Here is an 11,443-nt window from a genome sequence, read left to right on the forward strand (position 1 = left end):
GAACCCGTTGGCAATCGGTGGAGTTGGGATCCGGGGGGGGCGGAGGAGGCACGCCTGCGATGGTCGCGCATCCCGGAGGGCTCCGCTCGGGTACCCGCCGGGTCCCGGTGGCCCCCCGGGCTCATCGGGGGCCCTCCGCTCCCCCATCCGCCGGCCCACGGGAGCGGCACCTTCTCGCCTCGCCTCCGGCCCCGGTCCGGAAGCATCCTTGCGCCATCCTGGGCTTGTTCTTTCGGGGAGCTCTCCTGCGCCCGTGCTCTTAGGCCAAAATGGGAGCGTCGGAGGAGTGGCGGGGAGGGCGCCGGGCCCGTGCTTAACTGCTTGGCCAATAGGTGGCGGCACCCACTCGGTGGAGGCCTTCCCCCTGCCTCCCGTGGCCCCCAAGCCCCCCGCCCCTCGCCCCTCCCCCGGCCTCTACGTTTTGGGGGGGTGGGAGGGGAGAAGGGTCACCTTAAGCGCGCTCGCGGCGAAATCAAAACGAGAGGAGGGAAAGAGTGTCCTTTTTAATGCGGCTGGAGATCCCAGCTGAGACGTGCCGCGTAGGATTTCGCAACGGGGGGCGTTTTCGGCGGGCGCAGGGGGGTGTTTCGGGGCGGGGAGTGAGGACCTCCGGACAGGCGGTGTGGGAGCTCAAAGACTGGCATACGGCGACGGGGGGCGAGACCCTGGGATCGGGGGTCGCGGCGGGGAGGGAGAAGCTCGGCGGTCCTGCGCCGGCCCAGCGCGGGGAGGGGGCTGCCGGGCCGGGGAGGAGCCGCAGCGGCTCCCCTCCCCCGCGTCTCCCCCGCCGCCGGGGCGATGCTCTTGCCGGTTCTGTCGTGGCGTGTTTATTATTATTAAAGATGTGACGGATCCTCTGCCCTGGAAGCGCGAGTACCCGCGATCCCATTTCCCTCTCCGGCTCCGACTCGGCCGGCTCTGGCTCTCCCCACCCCGCCCCCCCACCCTCTCCTGTTTGGCTGCGGGAGGGCGGAGGGGCTGGGGGAGTCGGGGAAGCTCCGATCCTTCCTTGCCTCTCTCCCGTGGCTCCCCCGGGGTTGCCGATATAACGGTTTGGAGTCGCCTCGGGCGAGCGAGGGGCGGCCGGGACGGGGACGGACCACGCCCTCGCCCCCCACGCCGCCGTGGGGAGGCGAAAGCGTTGGAAAATAAAGATCCTTTCCCAACCGCGGGGGGTGGGAGTGTGGGGGCTTAACGGCTGCTTCTCCACTGTTCTTGGAGTCGGCGTGGCACCCGCAGGGATGGCGGTGCCCCCTGCTCGGACCCTCTTTAATCCTTCTCGCCCCAGTGGGGTCTTACCTGGGAGCCTTCCTCTTCTCGCCCCCCCCCCCCCCCCCCGGGTGGCCGGGGCCGGGGCCGGGCCCGACAGAGCCCGTGCTCTCTGTCGACGTGGTCCAGACCCGTAGGTGCTGCTGCTGCCGCTCCAGACCCTCCCCCCGTCTCCCCCACACGGCCCCTACCGCCACCCCCTCCCTCCTTCCCCAGCCTCCCGCCTGATTGTTATTCCACCAACGTCTTCCTGACTGTTCCCTTCCTCAAATTAATTTTGTGGCGCTTTTTTCCGCAGTGCCATCTCCTCCCTCCCTCCTTTCTCCCCCCCACCCCGCCACCATCCCCCTCAACCCCCCTCGCTCCCGGCCCTCCGCCTCACCCCTCATCTTGCATCGGCGTGCTCTCTCTCTCTCTCTCTCTCTCTCTCTCTCTCTCCCTCCACCATTTTCATCGCACAGACGGATCTCCTGTCCCAGGAGGGCCGGGGGAGGGGGCGGCCCAGTGGTTTGATGAGTAAGGCGAGGGTGTCGTAGAGAAGAGCGGGCTAGGATGGGGGGAAGGCCGAGGGCCCCCCCTCCCCGGGAAGGGAAGCAGCCGGGAGCTGGGGGTCGAAACGTGATCTGCCGTTCCCCAGGAGGGGGGCCGGAGCGGGGGCGGTTTCCGAGTTCCCGGGGGGTGGTCTTCAGACGCACGTACTGCAGGGCGGCGCCCACCGCCGGCTGCCCCCCCCGGCCGGCTCCGGCCCTCGGCCCCGTCGGCGGTCGGCCCGCCGGCCCTGCTGGACCTCCCGCGGCCCCGGCTCTGGCTCGCTGTGGTTTCCTCTTCCCTAAAGCCCCGTTGTAGGCTTCCCTCCCCCTCGCCCGCAAATGCCCATCCCCTGCTTTGACCCTGGACCTCCGCTGGGACTCCGGTGGCCAGCCTCTCCCCCACCGGATTCACCCATCCGCACATCCTGGCTTGTAAAACTCCCCGGTCTCCGAAATGGCTGATCCTCCTCTGATCGAGTTAGTCCCGATGAATTAATAACCTCCCCGCAATTCCCCGGCCAGCGGGGCCATCTCTCCCGTTTCCTGCCCCGGGGAATTGTCAAGTACGACATGGCCGCCGAACCAGAGTGCCGGCCGGGCGCCGGGGTGGGAGTCGGCGGGGGTGGCGGGAGCCCCTCCACCCTGCATTCAGGGCTGCCGCGTGGGCAGCAGGCTCCGTGGCGAAGTGGGCAAACCGGCGTTCTTAATTCGGCCCTGAAAACCAGTCGCGGGGTGAGGACAGGCCCTCCCTCTCTGTGCCTTTGGCCAGTTAGCGCTCGGTACGGTGCTCTGCACTCTGAAGACTTAACCAATGCTATTACCGTGGCGCTCTTTCTCTAATCTCGCCCTCTTCCGTGGAAGCTCTTCCCCTTCCTTGCTCTCCCGTAACCTCTGCCGCAGCCCCCGTATCCCCTTGACCCCCCCCCCCCCCCCCCCAGTTTCTGAATCTCTGCCACGGTCTCCACAGGTGCCGATAGCAGCCCCCACTGAACCTGCTCGGGCCTCCTCGGTCTAAAAAGAGGTTTCACTGGCTACCTCTTGCCCCGGATCCCGAGGGGACCGGGAGGGGCTCGGGCCGAATCCTGGCTCTGCCTCCTCCATCTCCGGCCCTCCTCGGCCTCGGGGCCCCGGGGAGCTTGGCTCCTTCTTCCCGGCCGGCTCTCCTACCCACAACCCTGTAGTCCCGGGCTCCTTTGGTCCCAAAGGCTCCGCTCCCAGCTCTTCCATCTCCCTGTCCCCTCTCATCATAGTCGTCGTTCTGGATTTCACCCCTGGCTCAGCCGTCGGTAGGCCGTGCGACCTTGAGCAAACCCCTGCCGTCTCTGGGCCTCGCTCGGCCTGAGGGGCCGGAGAGTCCCTCTCGCTTTTTCCTGTGGAGCCGTGGTTTCCCCCCGCCCTCCGTCAGAACGACCACTCCTCCCCCGCCCCGGAGAAGGGCCCGGGCCGGCTCGGAGACGCCACGGAAAGTGGTCCCGGGCCTCTGCCTCTCTCACCCACACCCCGCCGGAGGGACAGAGGCAGTTGTGGGGGGGAGGCGGGGGTCGTCTCAGGCCCGGAGAGCAAACCAGCCCCCCTGCGGGAAGGTCGCTCATCCCCTGCACCGCCTCAGAGACGGGAACTGAAACGCGGTGCCCGAGACAGAATCCCCCTATCTTCCAGGTCCGGGTTTCCCTAAAAGCGCTCCCGACTCCTCGCTTCCCCTCTTCCGTCGCCTCCGTCCCTTCTGGTCAGCCCCCTGCGGCCTGCCCTGGCAGTGGGCTTCCTCTCCACCCCCACCCTAGCAACCCGTCCCCGGCCCCGCTGCGTCTCCCAAAATCTCGTCCCTTCCTCTCACTGCCAGCCCCTCTCCTCTTCTCGGTCGCTCGCTCGACGGCCCCTTTATAAATTCCCTCCCGGCCCGGAGCCTCTGCTTGTACTGGGGAGGACCGCTTAGTACAGTGCTTTGCACACAGTGAGCACTCAATAAATACGATTGAATGAATGGCTGAGGAAGGCGGGGGCCCCAGCCTCGGCAGACCAGCGGAGAGCCTCCCACTTCCAGCCCCTCGCCGCGCTGGGTGGACGAGGTGGCCCCGGGAGGTCAAACGCGACGTGGCTGGGCAGTCGGGTGGGCCTCCATCTTGGAATCGCGTGAGCGTTTCTCTGCTCCCGGTTCCACCCTTTCAGCTTCGTCCGCCAGTTCGCTCTCTTCTCCCACCCCCACCCTCCCGTGCGTCTCCCCCCTTCCCTTTCTCAAACGCCCCTCCCTCCCCTCTACCCACCCTTGCCCAGCCTTCCCTTTGTCCCCCGTCTTCATTTCGTTCCTCGCCGGCCACCTTCCCATCCACCCTTCCTACTCGGGATCCAGCCAGGAGAGGAAGAGGGAAGATTTCCGCGGGGCTGGGGAGAGACCCCCTCCCCTTTCCCCGCACCTCCAGATGCGTCGCGTCCCCCGTCCGTCCCTTCTTTTCCCGTCGGGGTCCTGGGGGGTGGGCGGGACCGGAGCCCCGAAATCCGGTTCCCTCTCTCCGAGCGGGGGCTAAGGCGGGTCTGGTCCTCCCGTGGGTAGCGAGGGGGGCGTCCGACCCGGTCTCTCTCTCTCTCTCTCTCTTCTCCCCTTCCTCCATCCCCGGGCCCGGGGCCTGGCCCCTCCGGCCCACGAGCCGTCCCTCCGTCCACCCTCGGCCGGCGGTCCGTCTCTCCCGCGGCACGGAGCGGCGGCAGGACGGCACGAGCCCGTCTGGTGGTTCTGCCAGCCTGTGTGCCCCTCGCTCCTCTCCCTCTCCCTCCCCCGCCTCTCCCCGTGCGCGATGTGGGGGGAGCCGGAGGGCGGTGGCATGGTGCCAGCCAACCCGGAACCATCTGCGGTGCCTTCTGTGCTGAAGCCGGGCTCCCTCCCTCCCTCCCTTCTCTCCCGCCTCCCCTCCCCCCACATTAATTAGCTCCTGAATTAATTAAATCCCTCATGTTAATTAACATTCTCCCAGGGCAGGCTGCCAGGCCAGGAAAGGGGGTGGTGGGGAACGGGGGCTCCCGGCTGGCCGCTCGGGGTGGGGGTAAGGGGTGTCGTGTGGGCGGGAAGGGGGCGGCAGGGGGAAGGGAGGTCAAGAGACAGAAAACAGGCCTTTGTGGAGCCTGGAGTGAAGGGAGAGCAGACGCTCTGAGCCAGCGTGGAAGGGGAGGATAATCGGGATGGGATGGGTTAGCGTCGAGAGGAGAGCGGTGTTCCGGGCCCTGAAGGATTCTGGGGGAGGATGCTCTGACCGGCCGCTCTCGGTTTCCGCCGGAGACCTGACCGGATGACGGGGACTGGACCGGCGGCAGAGATGGGATTTCAGCTAGATCTAAGGAAAGACTTACTGATCGTTAGGGCCACGAGAGGCGGGGGTAGAATTCCCTAGCCCAGAGATCGATGGATCCTCCTCGGTCTGGAGGCGGGGGGATGGACCGGATGACCCGTGGCCTCTTCTCCAGGTTCTTACAATCCCACAGGGGAAGACGCGGGCCTAAACTGTTTCCAGATGGCGGGGAAAGGAGGAACGGGCGGTAGCACCGATGTGGTGGGATGAATCATCTGGGGATTATTTTTACCTCCCGTCTCCCCTCGATCCCTCCTGCTGCTTTGGCGATTCATTTTCCATTCCTTCTTGGCCGGTCCGTAGGTGAAACGGAGGTTCCTACCTACCATCTTGGCAGCATCCTGCTCTGATGCCCTTTCCCCCGTAATAATCACATACCGCCTGCACATATCTCATGTACCTATGTACCACACGTCGCATACGGAGGCTTCCGCGTTGTGCTGAGCACGGTGCTAATCGGTCGATCAATCGGTGGCACTCACGGAGCGCTTACTGTGTGCAGAGCACCGAAGCGTGGGCTAGCGGTTAGAGCACGGACCTGGGAGTCCGAAGGACCTGGGTTCCGATCCCAGCTCCGCCGCTTGCCCCGTCCCCCCTGGGTCTCACAGTCTAAACGGGAGGGAGTAGGATTTAATCTCCATTTTACAGATGAGAGGCTCAGACGAGTGAAGTGACTTTCCCCAGGTCACTCGGCAGACACGGGACAGAGCCGGGATTAGAATCCACGTCTTCTGACTCCCAGGCTCGTGCTCTTTCCCTTCGTCCCCTCCCCGCTGGCCAGAACTCCCCCGTCCTACCGACCAAAAAGCCAGTCCCGTGCCCGGGGAGAAACGTAGAACGCCCTTGCACGTAAGAGCCAGCCCACGAAAAGATTTTACCGGTCTGCCGTCTATGCTAGCCATCTGACAGAATTTTTCCTGCTCCCGGGGGAGCGAGATGGGGATGGTTTGTAAATCTCTATTAGCTTGTCTCCTTTCTTTCTCTGTAATGCCCAGCTGGCTACGTGTCTGCCGGGCTGTCCTCCTGGATGTCGGGGGCCGAGCGTTTAACTGCTCCAGCGGCGGGAGCTTATAAACTCTTGATAAATACTATTTAACACTGATGAGTTCTGCAGGACTCACCCCGTTCTCCCCATCAGGGAAATTGGAACGAAGACTGTTCGCATTTGCCTCCTTGGTCGGAGGCGATATTCTGTCGGGGCCGATCACTGCTGAACCCTGCTGATGCTAATAATAATCTTGGTGCCCGTCCGACGCTTACTATGCGCCAAGCGCTGTACTAAGCGCGGGGATAGATACGGGCAATCAGGTCGGGCCCAGACCTTGTCCCACACAGACCTGACTGTCAAAGGGAGAGGGAGGACAGGTACTGAATCACCGTTTTACGGCGGAAGAAACCGAGGCCCGGAGAAGTGAAGCGAGAAGCGGCGTGGCCTCGTGGATAGGGCGAGGGCCTGGGAGTCAGAAGGACTTGGGTTCTAATCCCAGTTTAGCCACTTGTCTGCTCTGTGACTTTGAGCAAGTCACTTGACTTCTGAGCCTCAGTTACCTCCTCTGTAAAACCAGGGGTTAAGACTATGAGCCCCAGGTGGGGCATGGATTGTGTCCAACCTGACTAGCTCTTAACTACTCCAGCGAGCAGCACAGTGCCTGGCACATAATAAGCTCTTAAATACAATTTTTTAAAAAGTGACTTGTCCAAGGTCACGCAGCAGGCAGGTGGCAGAGCTGGGATCTACCCCAGAACTTAGAAGAGTGCTTGATAGATATAAGCACTTAACAGACACCTTCGTCATCATCGTCGTCACCATTAGAACCCAGAGCCTCATACTCCTAGGCCTGGGCTCTTTTTTAACCAGGCCACGTTTACCCAGCTTCCTAGGAGAACAGTTCTGGGGGTCGGCTGCCCATCGTGCCAAGAAATGTCTCCTTTCCTTGAAGAGGAAGAGGAGATTAAGATCTATGACGTATTAAGTAATAGAGATGATGATAATGATTCTTAAGTGCTTACTGTATGCCAAGCACTGGGGTAGATAGAAGCTAATCAGGTTGGACGCTGTCCCCGTCCCACACGGGGCTCACAGTCTTAATCCCCATTTTACAGATGAGGTGACTGAGGCCCAGAGAAGTGAAGTGACTTGCCCAAGGCCACACAGCAGACGTGTGGAGGAGCCAGAATCAGAACCCGGGTCCTTCTGACTCCCCGCACCCGGTTCTACCCACTAAGCCACGCTGCTTCTCATGTGCTTACTGTGTTTCAAGCACTGGGGTGGGGTAGGTGGATCGTTCGGACTCCCACCACGGCGGTCGGGACGGTCCGCTCTGCCAACCGCCCCGGTCAGCTGGTCCACCCGGCCGGAGCGTGGAGCGTGCTGATGGCCGTGACCGCTCGGACACGCGCTTGGGTGCTGCAGAGATGCCCGTTTTTAGTGCTTCGCTGGCTAAAATGAAATGATTAAACTTAGCCCCTCGTTACAACCTAAAAGCGGCTATTAGGAGAATGACAAGCAATAGAGAAAGTGATGAAAGCCGTTACGGAGCCGCCTCCGCCCCAGAGACCGTCCGGTCTTGGCACCGCCGGACAGCCTGGCAGAGCAGCCTCCTGAAGCCCCCTACTCTGCCCTTCACCCCCACCCTGCACCTCCCTGGCTTCATCGCCCCCCACTTCTCCGCATCCCTTAAATCCCCCCAGCTGGATTTTCTATTCTCGCCTCCTCAGGAGAGGGTCACTCGATCAGCAGAATTTATTTACGGCCCAGTGGGTGCCAAACACTACCTTAGGCCCTTGGGCACGTAGACCCTGCCCTCAGGGAGCTTACAGTTCCATAGATTCCAACTTTCCTTCTCTCCATCTCTCGCTAGAATGGCTTCCTTGATGGAAATAGGAGCTGGCACTCGGTGGAAACCTGAGCTTTAAAGGGATCGGAAAAGATGCCCTGGCGTAGAGCTGAAAAGACCCGAGTTGGCGACGACGATAATGATGATAATGACCGTTATCATCATTATTATTAACCAATCAATGGTATTTGAGTGCCTACTATGTGCAGAGCACTGTACTGAGCGCTCGGGAGAGTAGGATACGACAGAAATAGGCACGTTCCCTGCCCATAAGGAGTTTAAAGCCATAAGGAGTTTAAACAATAGCCAAGAGGGCTATTGTTATTTGCATATTACATTAATATAATAGTGGTATTTAAGTGCTTACTCCACTCACTAAGGCGCTCAATAAATACGATATTACTCTCACCCTCGCCCCAGTGACGCAGTCCAGCAGGGATAGAACCCGCTTGTGTCCTACCTACCCCAGTGCTCCTCACAGCGCTCGACCCATAATAAACGCTTAGCCGGTGCGGCAGTTATAATCACTGCTAGAGATTGAACGGAAGCAGCCTGGATGAAGCGCGGGCCCCGGGGGTCAGAAGGGCACGGGTTTTAATCCCGACTCTGCCACTGGTCTGCTGTGTCACTCTGGGCAAGTCACTTCTCTGGGCCTCAGTTCCCTCATCTGTAAAATGGGGATTGAGGCCGTGAGCCCCACGTGGGACAGAGACCGTGTCCAGCTCGATTTGCTTGTATCCAGCCCCGCGCTTAGTACGGCGCCTGGCACATAGTAAGCGCTTAACAGATGCCATCGTTATTATGTAAGCTTGTTGTGGGCAGGGAATGTGTCTGTTTCTTGTTGCGTGGTGCAGTAGAGTAGGTAGCCATGATCCCTGCCCTGAAGAGGCTTACAGTCCACTCACTGTGCGCAGAGCACTGTCCTGAGAACTTGTGAGAGCGCAACGCCTCCCGGAAGAACCTGCCTCCCTCCTACCTCTCCCTTCTCCAGTCCATGCTTCATAGAGAAGCAGCGTGGCTCAGTGGAAAGAGCCCGGGCTTGGGAGTCAGAGGTCATGGTTTCGAATCCCGACTCTGCCACTTGTCAGCTGTGTGACTGTGGGCAACTCACCCTCACTTCTCTGTGCATCAGTTCCCTCGTCTGTAAAATGGGAATTAACTGTAAGCCTCACGTGGGACGACCTGATGACCCTGTATCTACCCCAGCGCTTAGAACAGTGCTCTGCACATAGTAAGCGCTTAACAAATACCAATGTTATTATTATTATTCGGTGGCCCGATTGTTCATTCATTCATTCAATAGTATTTCTTGAGCGCTTACTCTGTGCAGAGCACTGTACTAAGCACTTGGAATGAACAAGTCGGCAACAGAAAGAGACGGTCCCTGCCGTTTGACGGGCTTACGGTCTAATCGGGGGAGACGGACAGACAAGAACGATGGCACTAAACAGCGTCAAGGGGAAGAACATCTCGTAAAAACAATGGCAACTAAATAGAATCTAAATAGATTGTTGTTCTAGGAAAAGAAAAGATCCGGTCCATATCACCCCACTCCTCAAGGGCTTCCTGTGGTTGCCCATCCTCCTCGGTATTAAACGGAAACGCCTCCTCGGTCGGCTTTAAGACGCTCAGTCAGCTCACCCTCTCCTACCTTACCTCGCTGATCTCCTGCTTCAACCCGGCCCTGCCGCTTGTCAGCTGTGTGACTGTGGGCAAGTCACTTAACTTCTCTGGGCCTCATTTCCCTCATCTGTAAAATGGGGATTAACTGTGAGCCTCACGTGGGACGACCTGTTGACCCTGTATCTCCCCCAGCGCTTAGAACAGTGCTCTGCACATAGTAAGCGCTTAACAAATACCAGCATTATAATGCCAACCTACTCTTTGCCTATCCTGGCCTAAGGCACAGATCCTTTCCCCCCTTCAAAACCCTCCTGAAATCACAGCTCCTCCAAGAAACCTTCCCCGACTAAGTCTTCATTTCCCCTACCGCCCCCCTTCCTTCTGCACCAACCGTGAACTTGGCCGCGTACCCCTTAAGCACTCGGATACATCCCCTCAGCACTTCCATCCTCTCATTTCCCTTGTCTAATTGATTTGAATGTCTTTCTTCCTTTGTAGACAGGAAGCTCCTTGTGGGTAGCTACCAACTATGTTATTGACCTTTCCCTAGCGCTTAGTACAGCGCTCTGCATGGGCTAAGCGCTCAATAAGTACCGTTGGTTGATCGTGACCCCCTTTTCTCTCCCCAAGTGACAGGGATCTAATTCTCACCTCTCTCTTCTTTCCCAGTGCTTAGAACAATACTCTGCCCACAATAAGCTCTTAATAATGATATTACTACTAAGCTCACCCGGAGCAGAGAGTGTTGTGGGGAGAGGGGTCTAAGAGTTCCAGAAGTGTTGGAACTTTGTTTTGTTCCAAAACCTCCAAAGTGTTCTCGGGGTCTAAGGATTCCAGGGGTCTGGACGCCAAATCTCGGTCGCATCCCTGTTCTTCCCGCCCTGAGGGCGAGGGGTTCCCCAGCGGAATTTTCTCAGTTTCGGGGGCCAAGGCCCGGGCTTCCGGTCGGGGCCCGATGAGGGTGGCGATTGGGGGGCCGGGCCTGGCCCGAGGCCTGGGGGAGAGGAGGTGGTGGTCTTCGGGTCCCTCGGGAGCCTCGGGGTTGAGTCCACCGATGGTCTTCACCGGCCCAACCCTTGGCTTCACTCTCCGCGGAGCAGGCTGGATCTCAGCCACCCGGTGGGGCCCGGGGGAGGCGGGGTCTCCTGGCTCTCCAGACCCGGGCACGGGTCCGGGGACGAGAAGGAGACTTTTAGGGCCCAGGGAGAGCTGGGTTGGGGCCGGCCTTCAAGAACGACTAGGCCAGAAGGCCGCCATTTTGGGTCTTTTCGGAGACCCGAGATGAGCAGATGTGGGCGTCCAGCTCGGAAGTCTTGGAGACCGACCGCCCCCGGGGAATGGGCGTCTCTGGTGCCCGGGATGGGGAGGCGGATCCAAGTGGGCCCCTTGGACCCCTCCGGTTCCTCCCTCGCTCCCTTCCCCCACCACTCTCCTTCCACACGCCCGGAGATGCCTCCTCCCTTTCCCTCAATCTCCACTCCAGGCCTCCGTCCTCCCCCTCCCCCGCCATCGCTCTCACTGCCTCCTCCTCCATCCCAGAGGTGGATGGGCAGAGAGCCCTCTTCTCCTCCCCCCCATCGCCCCTTCTCATCCCCTCCGCGCCCCCCAGCCTGGCAATCTGCCCTGTAGGAATGTTAATTAGCATTTGCGATTTAATTAATTCGGCAGCTAATTAATGACGGGTGGGGGGGAGACGGACTGGAGGGGCGGGGGGCCGGGGACGTATGGGGCGGGGGGGACGGGGAAAGACGGCGGCGGCCGCGGGCGGCATCGCAGATGGCCGTGCGGTGCCTGGCAGAATGCCCACCTCCATCGTAGCGAGCGCACGCACACAAAAAAGGAGAGG

Source organism: Ornithorhynchus anatinus, chromosome 13, assembly GCF_004115215.2.
Source record: "Ornithorhynchus anatinus isolate Pmale09 chromosome 13, mOrnAna1.pri.v4, whole genome shotgun sequence".
Lineage (NCBI taxonomy): Eukaryota > Metazoa > Chordata > Mammalia > Monotremata > Ornithorhynchidae > Ornithorhynchus > Ornithorhynchus anatinus.